We start from the raw sequence: 11,932 nt of genomic DNA on the forward strand, positions 1-11,932 counted from the left end.
GGCAAAGGTGAAAAGATATAAGAGTAGGTTGTACAGTTAGAGCTCGGGGGCAGGAGGATGCTCAAGAGCCGGGGCAGGAGGATGCTCAAGATCCTGGGCAGAATGACTGGCCTTTGAACTCTCTTTACCATTGTTCCTCACTGCTCAGAATGTATTATTATAATTATTTTTAATATTTATTTGGCTTAATTGGGTCTTAGGTGCACCATGCAGGATCTTCATTTCAGAGCATGGGCTCAGTAGTTGTGGTGCGTGGTCTTAGTTGACCCCAGGCATGTGGGATCTTAGTTCCCCAACCAGGGACTGAACCTACATCCCCTGCATTGCAAGACCGATTCTTAACCCCGGGACCACCAGGGAAGTCCCTCAGAATGTACTATACATCACAGGCTTTTGCTCTCTACTTGCTTAAGAACATTATTTTAACTTCAAATCTGCCATCAGCTTCTTGAAGGCAGGAATCATGTCTCTGTAAGTAGAACAGGAAAACGAAAAGTGAAAATGAGCATGTTAGTTGCTCAGTCATGTCTGACTTTTTGTGACTCCATAGACTGTAGGCCATCAGGCTCCACTGTCCATGGAATTCTCCAGGCAAGAATACTGGAGTGGGTTGCCATGTCCTTCTTTATAGGGATCTTCCTGACCCAGGGATTGAACCCAGATCTCCTGCATTGCAGGCAGATTCTTTACCACTGAGCCACCAGGGAAAGGTGTTGTATAAAAGGGATGGAGAGACCAGAGTTCTAGGACCAATCTGTATTATCAGATTGTGAAAGCTGTGTGTTTCTGACGCCCGAATCTAGGGGCCTGGCCAAATAGGTTTTTAATTTTCTTACAAAATAAGAAGTCTGTAGGCAGGCAGTTCAGAGTTGGTACAGCAGCCCTATGGTATATTTGGTATATCAGACTCCTTCTATTCATCTGCTCAGGCAGTGGATAAATAGCCTTAGCAAGTACTTTAGAGTGGGGGTCCCCAACCCCGGAACAGAAAACCAGTACCAGTCCATGGCTTGTTAGGAACTGGGTTGCACAGCAGGAGGTGAGAGGCAGGTGATCGAGTGAAGCTTCATCTGCCGTTCCCCATCACTACCCATCACTCCCATTACTGCCTGTACCATCCCCCGCATTGCTCTTGTGACTACCTGAACCATCCCCTCTTCCGTCCATGGAAAAGTTGTCTTCCATGAAACCAGTCCCTGATGCCAAAAAGGCAGCCAACCGCTGCTTTAGAGGTTGTGCTTGTCACTTCAGACTCAAGATGGCTGCTTGGCCTCCAGGCCCACATTCTAAGACAGAAGGAAGGAGGAGGTGAGGACTCCTGTGTTTGAAAAGAAAAACCTTCCTACTAATCCCACACGAACTCTTGCTTGCTCCTCATGGCCTTCTCTAGCTGTGCAACAGTCTCATGCTTTAAACTAAACAGGTGTTTCATTGTATCCTGATTGCCCTGCATCCCTGGCTTCCTTCCAGCAGCAACTTTGAGAGGTCCTTTGGGGATTTGCCTTGCTCGACCACGAGACTTAGCAGAAGAGTAAATTCAGGCGGCATCCTTTCAATAACCAAAGTTGAAGGGGTTTGCCAACACCTGCCCCAGGACAGCCAGGGGATCGTGTCCTAATCTTGTCAAATGTAAGGGACACTCCTGGGACCTGGGCTCTTGCATGAGTGAAATAAAGACAGAAGTGGCTAAAGCTTAATCATCTATCCCTGCAGTGACATCCTCCCCAGACCATGTTTGCTAAGAGATAATTCCTAGGGTTTTCACTTTCTAGGTTTTCAGAACTTCTTTCTTTCTGCCTGCCCCTTTCTAAGTCTGGATTTTCAACCTTCCCATAAATTATGAAGGTCCAATCCTACCAATAAATTCCCAGTCTGAGCAGAGAATTTTCCATTGCTTATAACAACAATAACAAAAAAATTCTGACAATACTCCAACCCCATCTCCAACAAGCTATGCATAAACCTGCAAAAAACATCTAACTTCTTCAGGTCCTCTCTCCTTATCGAAAAACAACGGTTTATTACTAGAGTACTTTCTAGTGTGAACGATACATTATGACTTTGGCCTCTTTCAGAAGGCCTGCCATGTACAAAGTGAGCCTGGATCAACAGTACTGTCTGGATTAGTTTTAACAACAGGGTTAGAATATAAAAGCTCCATCAGTAAGATGCTGCTACTGGAACATTTCTTGGGCAATTAAGCCCAGGTAGAGGCTCACCAAAACCACTTGACTGCTGGTAACACCAGTGTATAATGTTTTCATTAGCAAACGGTCACTGTTCAGTGTTATCTTGCCATGATGTCAAGGCCTCACCTACCAATTCTATATTTTCAACTGTTCTCTATTCCAAATTCACTTCATCGCACCACTATAAAACCTATTTTTTAGGAAATCTTTGTCTTCACCTTAAAGTCCTTTCTGCAGCAGACATGCATCTGCCTTACAGAATACAGAATCTGCCTTACCTTTAGAATACAGAGCAGAGTAGTCCATACCTTCAAATAAAAAGTACTTTGTAGGAACAGCAAAGTAGCCCCAGTTTGGCCTTATGTTCTAGAAAAAACTCATTACTTAGCTGCATTTAATAATCCCTGAAACATTTCTATTAACTTTTGTGTGTGAATCATGTGCTGTAAAATGGGTTAAAAAAAAGTGGGAAGCAGAAATAAAAGATATGCAGAAAATAAAAATAAGTGAGATCATAAATATTTGATTAACGCCTCAGTTTTCAGATAAGCAGTTACCATTTGGGGCCCTCAGATGCCAACAGAAGCCACAAAACACCATTCTGAATTATTAAAATGACCAGGGGAAAGTTTTCTTACTATGTTTGAATGAGTACATAGCCCTTCAAACTAACCTCTGCTTAAATACTAACACAGACATTGGTCAAATGTAAAAGAGTCAAAGTTCTAAGCTGAACACTCACCTGTAATTATGAAGTAGATTATATAATGCATCTCACCACTTCATTTTATTTCACTTTTTCTCTCTCTCTGCTCTCATGATCCTTCCCAACTTAAGAGGAATCCAATCTGGGTGAGTTGAAAGTCTGCACTCTAGTATATTTTTTAACATATGCTTACTGATTTTGTTTCTATTTTTCATAAGTTCAATGCATTCATTCATTCAACAAATATTTCTTGATTACCTACTAGGGGCCAGGCACTGCTCTAAGTGTGGGGATAGGGAGCTCCCTGGAGGTCTTTTCTCCTTTGTTTTTCACTTCTCTTCTTTTCACAGCTATTTGTAAGTCCTCCCCAGACAGCCATTTTGCCTTTTTGCATTTCTTTTCCATGGGGATGATCTTGATCCCTGTCTCCTGTACAATATCATGAACCTCCATCCATAGCTCATCAGGCACTCTATCTATGAGATCTAGTCCCTTAAATCTATTTCTCACTTCCACTGTATAATCATAAGGAATTTGATTTAGGTCATACCTGAATGGTCTAGTGGTTTTCCCTACTTTCTTCAATTTAAGTCTGAATTTGGCAATAAGGAGTTCATGATCTCAGCCACAGTCAGCTCCCGGTCTTGTTTTTGCTGACTGTATAGAGCTTCTCCATCTTTGCAAAGAATATAATCAATCTGATTTCGGTGTTGACCATCTGGTGATGTCCATGTGTAGAGTCTTCTCTTATGTTGCTGAAAGAGGTTGTTTGCTATGACCAGTGCGTTCTCTTGGCAAAACTCTATTAGCCTTTGCCCTGCTTCATTCCGTATTCCAAGGCAAAATTTGCCTGTTACTCCAAGTGTTTCTTGACTTCCTACTTTTGCATTCCAGTCCCCTATAACGAAAAGGACATCTTTTTTGGGTGTTAGTTCTAAAAGGTCTTGTAGGTCTTCATAGAACCGTTCAAATTCAGCTGCTTCAGCGTTACTGGTTGGGGCATAGACTTGGATTACTGTGATATTTAATGGTTTGCCTTGGAAACGAACAGAGATCATTCTGTCATTTTTGAGATTGCATCCAAGTACTGCATTTCAGATTCTTTTGTTGACCATGATGGCTACTCCATTTCTTCTAAGGGATTTCTGCCCACAGTAGATATAATGGTCATCTAGTTATATTCACCCATTCCAGTCCATTTTAGTTCTCTGATTCCTAGAATGTCGATGTTCACTCTTGCCATCTCTTGTTTGACCACTTCCAATTTGCCTTGATTCATGGACCTAACATTCCAGGTTCCTATGCAATATCGCTCTTTACAGCATCGGACCTTGCGTCTATCACCAGTCACATCCACAACTGGGTATTGTTTTTGCTTTGGCCCCATCCCTTCATTCTTTCTGGAGTTATTTCTCCATTAATCTCCAGTAGCATATTGGGCACCTACTGACCTGGGGAGTTTCTCTTTCAGTATCCTATCATGTTGCATTTTCATACTGTTCATGGGGTTCTCAAGGCAAGAATACTGAAGTGGTTTGCCATTCCCTTCTCCAGTGGACCACATTCTGTCACATTCTGTCAGACCTCTCCACCATGACCCATCCGTCTTGGGTGGCCCCACATGGCATGGCTTAGTTTCATTGAGTTAGACAAGGCTTTTCAACTGTGGTGTTGGAGAAGACTCCTGAGAGTTCCTTGAACTGCAAGGAGATCCAACCAGTCCATTCTAAAGGAGATCAGATCTGGGTGTTCTTTGGAAGGACTGATGCTAAAGCTGAAACTCCAATACTTTGGCCACCTCATGTGAAGAGTTGACTCATTGGAAAAGACCCTGATGGTGGGAGGGATTGGAGGCAGGAGGAGAAGGGGACGACAGAGGATGAGAAGCCTGGATGGCCTCACCGACTCGATGGACATGAGTTTGAGTGAACTCCGGGAGTTGGTGATGGACAGGGAGGCCTGGGGTTGCTGCAATTCATGGAGTTGCAAAGAGTCGGACACAACTGAGTGACTGAACTGAACTGAACTGAACTGGATATCTAATGGTTGGGACTCCACACTTTTGCTGCAGGGGGCATGGGTTCAATCCCTGGTTGCGAACTAAGATCCCACAAGCTGCTCAGTGTGGCTAAAAGTAAATAAAAAAGAAAATAATAATAAGTGTGGGGATATATCAAGGAACAAGATATATAAAGACAGAGTCCTTTGGGGACCTTACATTTAAGCAAGGGAGACAAATAATAAAGAAATACATATTCTGGGCCTATGGTGGTCCAGAGGCTAGGACTTTGTGCTCCCAATACAGGGTATCTGGGTTCAATCCTTGGTCAGGGAACAAGATCCCACACAACACACTAAGTGTTTGCATGCTGCATTAAGACCTATTGCAGACTTTTTTTTTTTTTTTAAGAAATACACATTCCAATGACAGATAGTAAGTGCTATGAATGGGGCGGTACTTGGGAGTGTTCATTGTTTATGTCTCAGGTAGGTGGTCTGTTCAAAAGCTAATCAAGTGGGTAAATTACCTTGGGACCAGGGGGAATATACCATTTCAGCCAGTGAGAACAGCAGTTCAGTATCTCTGGGGTGCAAACAGGCCTAGGGTGTTCAAGAAACAGCAGCAAATTCAAGGAGCCTAGGGGTGAGGAGTGGTCACTGTCAGGAGATGATGGCATGGAGAGTTCATCAGGGCAGATCTTGTGAGGGCCTTGGAGGCCATTGGGGAGAACTTGCTGTTTTATGCTAATTGTGGTGGGAGCCACTGAGGACTTCTGAGTTGGGGAGTGCTGTGTCCTGATTCTGCAGAGAAGGCAATGGCACCCCACTCCAGTACTTTTGCCTAGAAAATCCCATGGACAGAGGAGCCTGGTGGGCTGCAGTCCATGGGGTCGCTAGAGTCGGACACGACTGAGCGACTTCACTTTCACTTTTCACTTTCATGCATTGGAGAAGGAAATGGCAACCCACTTCAGTGTTCTTGCCTGGAGAGTCCCAGGGACAGGGAAGCCTGGTGGGCTGCCGTCTATGGGGTCGCACAGAGTCGGACACGACTGAAGCGACTTAGCAGCAGCAGCAGCAGCAGTGTCCTGATTCATATTTCAAAAGGATCAGTTTAACTCAATAGTAACTATGGCCAGTGGAGCCAGGTTGATGAAATGGTACCTTCTAGTGGAGGCCTGTTGCATCAGCCATGTAAGAAAGAATCAGCATAGGCATTATCTGTTCATTACCTATAAGAAAATATCCACCTTTTAATTAATTAATTAACTTATTTATTTTTGGCTGCACCTGGGTCTTCATTGCTGCACATAAGTTTTCTCTAGTTGTGGCAAACAGGGGCTACTCTTCCTTGTGGTACACAGGCTTCTCATTGCAGGGGCTTCTCTTGCTGCCAAGCAAAGAATTTAGGCTCACAGTCTTCAGTAGCTGTGGCATATGGGCTCAGTTGTTGTGGCTCAGGGGCTCTAGAGCACAGGCTCAGTAGCTGTGGTGCATGGGCTTAGTTGCTCTGGGGCATGTGGAATCTTTCTGGATCAGGGATGGAATCTGTATCCCCTGTGTTGACAGATGGATTCTTAAACACTAGACCACAGGGAAGTCCAATATCCACCTGCCAAAGTCCTTAAATGGATTGAAAAAGTTGTCCCATTTGATTATTTTAAAAGTCCACCAATCTCCTTTTTTACATTTTACTTTCAGCAGCCAAAGCTTGCACTTTCTGAGAGCTTAGCAGCCAACATTATGGGTTCATCCCACCACAGAGGCTGACCCAGCTTGCAGTACCATCAAGGTCCTGTCTAAAAGCAAGTTTTCCAGAATGTTCATAGGTCACACCTGTAGGCCTGAGATGATATGCAGAAAGTGCTTCATCAGGTGACAGAAGGAAGCTTCGGAGTGGTTAGAGCTCGATCTCATCTGGTTAGCACATGTTACATGCCTAGAAGTATTTGTAAAATGTTCAGAATAAGCCACCCTGTTGGTTCCAGTGTTTTCCTTTTAGTGGCCTCTCTTCTTCACTCTTTCTTAGGTGGGATAATTCTGGGCCAGATTCTTTACATATTCTTTGCTTTCTAGAGTTTTCCTACAGGACCAAAATCCAATTATATGTAGCTGGCTTAAAATGCATCCCAAATAAATTTACTTATTGGCTTCCCAAAGAAAGCACTTGCACTTGAATCCCTGTCTCAGGATCTGCTTCTAAGGGACCCAAACTGAGATGCCCTCTGTGTAAAACCCTCCCCATCCTGAGGTGGCTTTACCTGGCCACATCTGTGACTCATAAAGGCAGAGAGGATTCAGGAGAACTGAAATTTACCCATAAAGGAGCGATAAAAAAAATTACCCTGTTATATCGGTGATTCATTAGCCCTTTGTGCCCTGAAGCAAAGGGCCTGACCCTATCTAGATAGTCCCTGATCTAGAGTATTAGGAGCTAACTCTCCAGAATGGATGTCTTAACCACTGCTCCTCGCCCCTCCTTGACCTGGGTTAAGTGAAGCAGGGCTATTATGTAAGGTTCTTACCTCCCACCACTAGAAGACACTACCTCACACCCAGAAAGCTAGGCTTCCTCCTGTTGTTGTTCAGTCTCTCAGCTGTGTCTGACCCTGAGACCCCATGGACTGGTAGCACGCCAGGCTTCCCTGTCCTTCACCAGCTCCCAGAGCTTGCTCAAACTCATGTCCATTGAGTTGGTGATGCCATCCAACCATCTCATCCTCTGTCATCCCCTTCTCCTCCTGCCTTCAATCTTTCCCAGCATCAGGGTCTTTCCCATTGAGTCAGTTTTTCACATCAGTTGGTCAAAGTAATGGAGCTTCAGATTCAGCATCAGTCCTTCCAATGAATATTCAGGATTGATTTCCTTTAGGATTGACTGGTTTGATCTCCTTGAAAGGCAATGCCAAAGAATGTTCAAACAATCACACAGTTGCACTCATTTCACATGCTAGCAAAGTAATGCTCAAAATTCTCCAAGTGAAGCTTCAACAGTACATGAATCGAGAATTTTCAGATGCTCAAGCTGGATTTAGAAAAGACAGAGGAACCTGATATCAAATTGCCAACATCCGTTGGATCATAGAAAAAGCATCTACTTCTGCTTCAATGACTAAGCCAAAGCCTTTGACTTTGTGGATCACAACAAACTGTGGAAAATTCTTCAAGAGCTGGGAATACCAGACCACCTTACCTGCCTCCTGAGAAATCAGTATGCAGGTCAAAAAGCAACAGTAAGAACCAGACATGGAACAACAGACGTTCCAAATTGGGAAAGGAGTACATCAAGGTTGTATATTGTCATCCTGCTTCTTTAACTTATATGCAGAGTGCTGCTGCTGCTGCTAAGTCGCTTCAGTCATGTCCAGCTCTGTGCGACCTCATAGATGGAAGCCCACCAGACTCCCCCATCCCTGGGATTCTCCAGGCAAGAACACTAGAGTGGGTTGCCATTTCCTTCTCCAATGCACGAAAGTGAAAAGTGAAAGGGAGGTCACTCAGTCGTGTCTGACTCTTAGGATCCCATGAATTGCAGCCTACCAGGTTCCTCCATCCATGGGATTTTCCAGGCAACAGTACTGTACATCATGAGAATTGCTGGCCTGGATGAAGCACAAGCTGGAATCAAGATTGCCGGGAGAAATATCAATAACCTCAGATATGCAAATGACACCACCCTTATGGCAGAAAGTGAAGAAGAACTAAAGAGCCTCTTGATGAAAGTGAAAGAGGAGAGTGAAAAAGCTGGCTTAAAACTCAGCATTCGAAAAATCAAGATCAGGCATCTGGTCCCATCACTTCAGGGCAAATAAATGGGGCAACAGTGGAAACAGTGTCACACTTTATTTTTTTGGGTTCCAAAATCACTGCAGATAGTGACTATAGCCATGAAATTAAAAGACGCTTGCTCCTTGGAAGAAAAGCAATGACCAACCTAGACAGCATATTAAAAAGCAGAGACATTACTTTGACAACAAAAGTCTGTATAGTCAAATCTATAGTTTTTCCGGTATACATGTATGGATGTGAGAGTTGAACCATAAAGAAAGCTGAACACTGAAGTACTGATGCTTTTGAACTGTGGTGTTGGAGAAGACTCTTGAGAGTCTTTGACTGCAAGGAGATCAAACCAGTCAATCCTAAAGGAAATCAGTCCTGAATATTCATTGGAAGGACTGATGCTGAATCTCCAATACTTATTTTTCTTCTTGAACCAAGGCTTAATCTTCATTACCCCAGAGAAAGAAGCATTCCTTGCATGGATAGGTCATTGCCCATCCCCTCTTTGGCATTCTGTGTCAAGCCTCTTCTTCCTTGAGTCAGGGCCCTGACTTGAAATGATATAGCCCTTGATTTTAACTCAATCTATAGTTCCAACATGCTACACACAGATTTTAAGTCCCTAACCTTTCTCACAACCTTCCCACTTTGCTGGGAGATAAACCATGTTATCAATAAGAGAACAGCCAAAGATCATTATACTCGAATTTCTTTAAAATCTCAGAGTGGGAATGGTCTTTATGGTACAAAATCCAGAAGCAATAATACAAAAAGGTCAATAAACTTGACAAATATTTAAAATTTCTGAGTTGCTTAAAAAAAAAAAAAAAAAAGGAGGGGTTTTAAAAAAGGGAAAAAAAATCTTCATGCATATTACATGGGCTTCCCAGGTGGCGAAGAGGTAAAGAATCTGCCTGCCAATGCAGGAGACACAAGAGATGTGGGTTCAATCCCTGGATTGGGAAGATCCCCTGGAATAGGAAATGGCAACCCACTCCAGCATTGTTGCCTGGAAAATTCCATGGACAGAGGAGCCTGGTGGGCTACAGTCCCTGGGATTGCAAAGAGTTAGACATGATTGAGCACACAGACCAAATGCATATACATATGAAACCACTTCAGTTCAGTTCAGTTCAGTTGCTCAGTCATGTCTGACTCTTTGTGACCCCATGAATCGCAACATGCCAGGCCTTCCTGTCCGTCACCATCTCCCGGAGTTCACTCAAACTCACGTCCATTGAGTCAGTGATGCCATCCAGCCATCTCATCCTCTGTCATCCCCTTTTCCTCCTGCCCCCAATCCCTCCCAGCATCAGAGTCCTTTCCAATGAGTCAACTCTTCACATGAGGTGGCCAAAGTACTGGAGTTTCAGCTTTAGCATCATTCCTTCCAAAGAAATCCCAGGGCTGATCTCCTTCAGAATGGACTGGTTGGATCTCCTTACAGTCCAAGGGACTCTCAAGAGTCTTCTCCAACACCACAGTTTAAAAGCATCAATTCTTCGGCGCTCAGCTTTCTTCACAGTCCAACTCTCACATCCATACATGACCACTGGAAAAACCACAGCCTTGACTAGACAGACGCTGTTACCTCCGATTTCAGAGAAGGATCCTGAGGTTTGGAGAGGTAAAGAGATTTTGCTCAAGGTTAGCTTGTTGAGGCACATTTCACACCCTACGGGAGTCACTCCTGATTCTAGGAAGATGGATGAGGAAGAAGAGAGAGAAGGGGACATGGGAGGCAGAGCAGAGGAAGGGGAAGGGCCGAACTCCCAGGAGAGAAGGGCTGTCAGGGAGGGCATGGACACTGCCTCTTCAGTCTGAGTAAGAAGACGTGGACTAAGCCTATCACCTGTCACCTGTACACTTACTGTGTGCTAGCTGTGTGCCCTGTGCTGTTTCAAGAGGGACAAGTACAGGCCCTCCTAAAAGTAGGGACAGTATGCCACTCCAGCCAGTCTCCTGGGAGCAGTGTGAGGATCAGGTGACCAGGCAGGGGGACCCAGAGCCAGCTTTACAAAACACTCTGTACTAAGAACCTGTCATGGATGCTAGGAAGGGCTGGGAATGAGGTGTGCGGCAGTCATCAAACCTTGACATCATCCTCCATGTCTCTTTCTTGCACACTTCAGTTCACTCCATTAGGCAATCCTATCGGCAGAAACTGATGCATCTTGACCCTCACTTCTCCTGTAAGGACTGGGGGTTATGGAGGGTTCTGGGTGAGCAGAGGAGGCCAGGCCGCACTGGGGAAGCAAATTCAGGAAATAAATTGCCTACAAAGATCTCAGAGAATACGGATCTGAATTTCCAAGGCCCCAGCATTTTGTTGTGATTGCTTTCCCCGTTCTAAATAAATTTTCATTCACAAGCCTTGATCCTGTAGGGCTTTCTGTAACAGTCCTCTTTTCTCCCCTCCCCCCACAACTGTATAAGCCCCAGAAAACCTTCATCCACTCCTGGTTTAAGGTCTCAGAGCTCACCAAGGCAGGACTTGAGAACAGAGGTGTAAATTTGTCATGAAAGTGGGGGCAGAGCTGCAGTAAGGAGTAAATCCTCATCTAACATGGCAGAAAGTCAATAGATAAATCAAGAAACCGCTATGTAAGCTTATTTTTTAGCGACATGGGGGTAACCACTAGAACTCAACAAAGGAAGTGATATAAAGGACCGCGTGGAGGGCACAAGGGAGAGGACCCTGTTGCTTTCATATTAAGAACACGTAAGTAGGTAATTTTATTTTGTAAAAACGTTCATGCATTACTTTGATATATTTAAAATTTTGATCTTTAAAAAAGAAAGTAAAAAATAAAAATAAGAAATAAAACGGAATGCAAAACAAAAATAAAATGCAAACGCACACACAATAACAGATAGTGAATGGGGGCAGGGGTGGGAGAGTGGGGCGAGTGAGCGTGGTTTCTGGGGAGGGGGCGGGGAATGGGAATCCTGTCTCCTTTAGGGCCCGCCCCCAGTGAGGAAGCAGGGCGCCGGCGGTTTCTCTCTGACTCCGCCCACCTCGGAGAGCCGGAGTAGCGCAAGGTCAAGTTCTCCTTAGACCCTCCCTCTTACCCCCAGCGCGGGGGCGGGGCGGGCAGGTCCCGGGCTGACCCCGCCACCCCTCGCGGAAAGGACATTTCGTGCGCAGGTCTGGCGCGGTCCTCTCCGGGCCTTCGGTGCAGGGCTGTTCGCGGGCGAGGAGCCCCGGTTCGGCGCCTCCGGGCCCCTAGTTCCCTGGAGTCCCCGGAGGCTCGCC

The sequence above is a fragment of the Bubalus kerabau genome, chromosome 2 (assembly GCF_029407905.1).
Source record: "Bubalus kerabau isolate K-KA32 ecotype Philippines breed swamp buffalo chromosome 2, PCC_UOA_SB_1v2, whole genome shotgun sequence".
NCBI classification, from domain to species: Eukaryota; Metazoa; Chordata; class Mammalia; order Artiodactyla; family Bovidae; genus Bubalus; species Bubalus kerabau.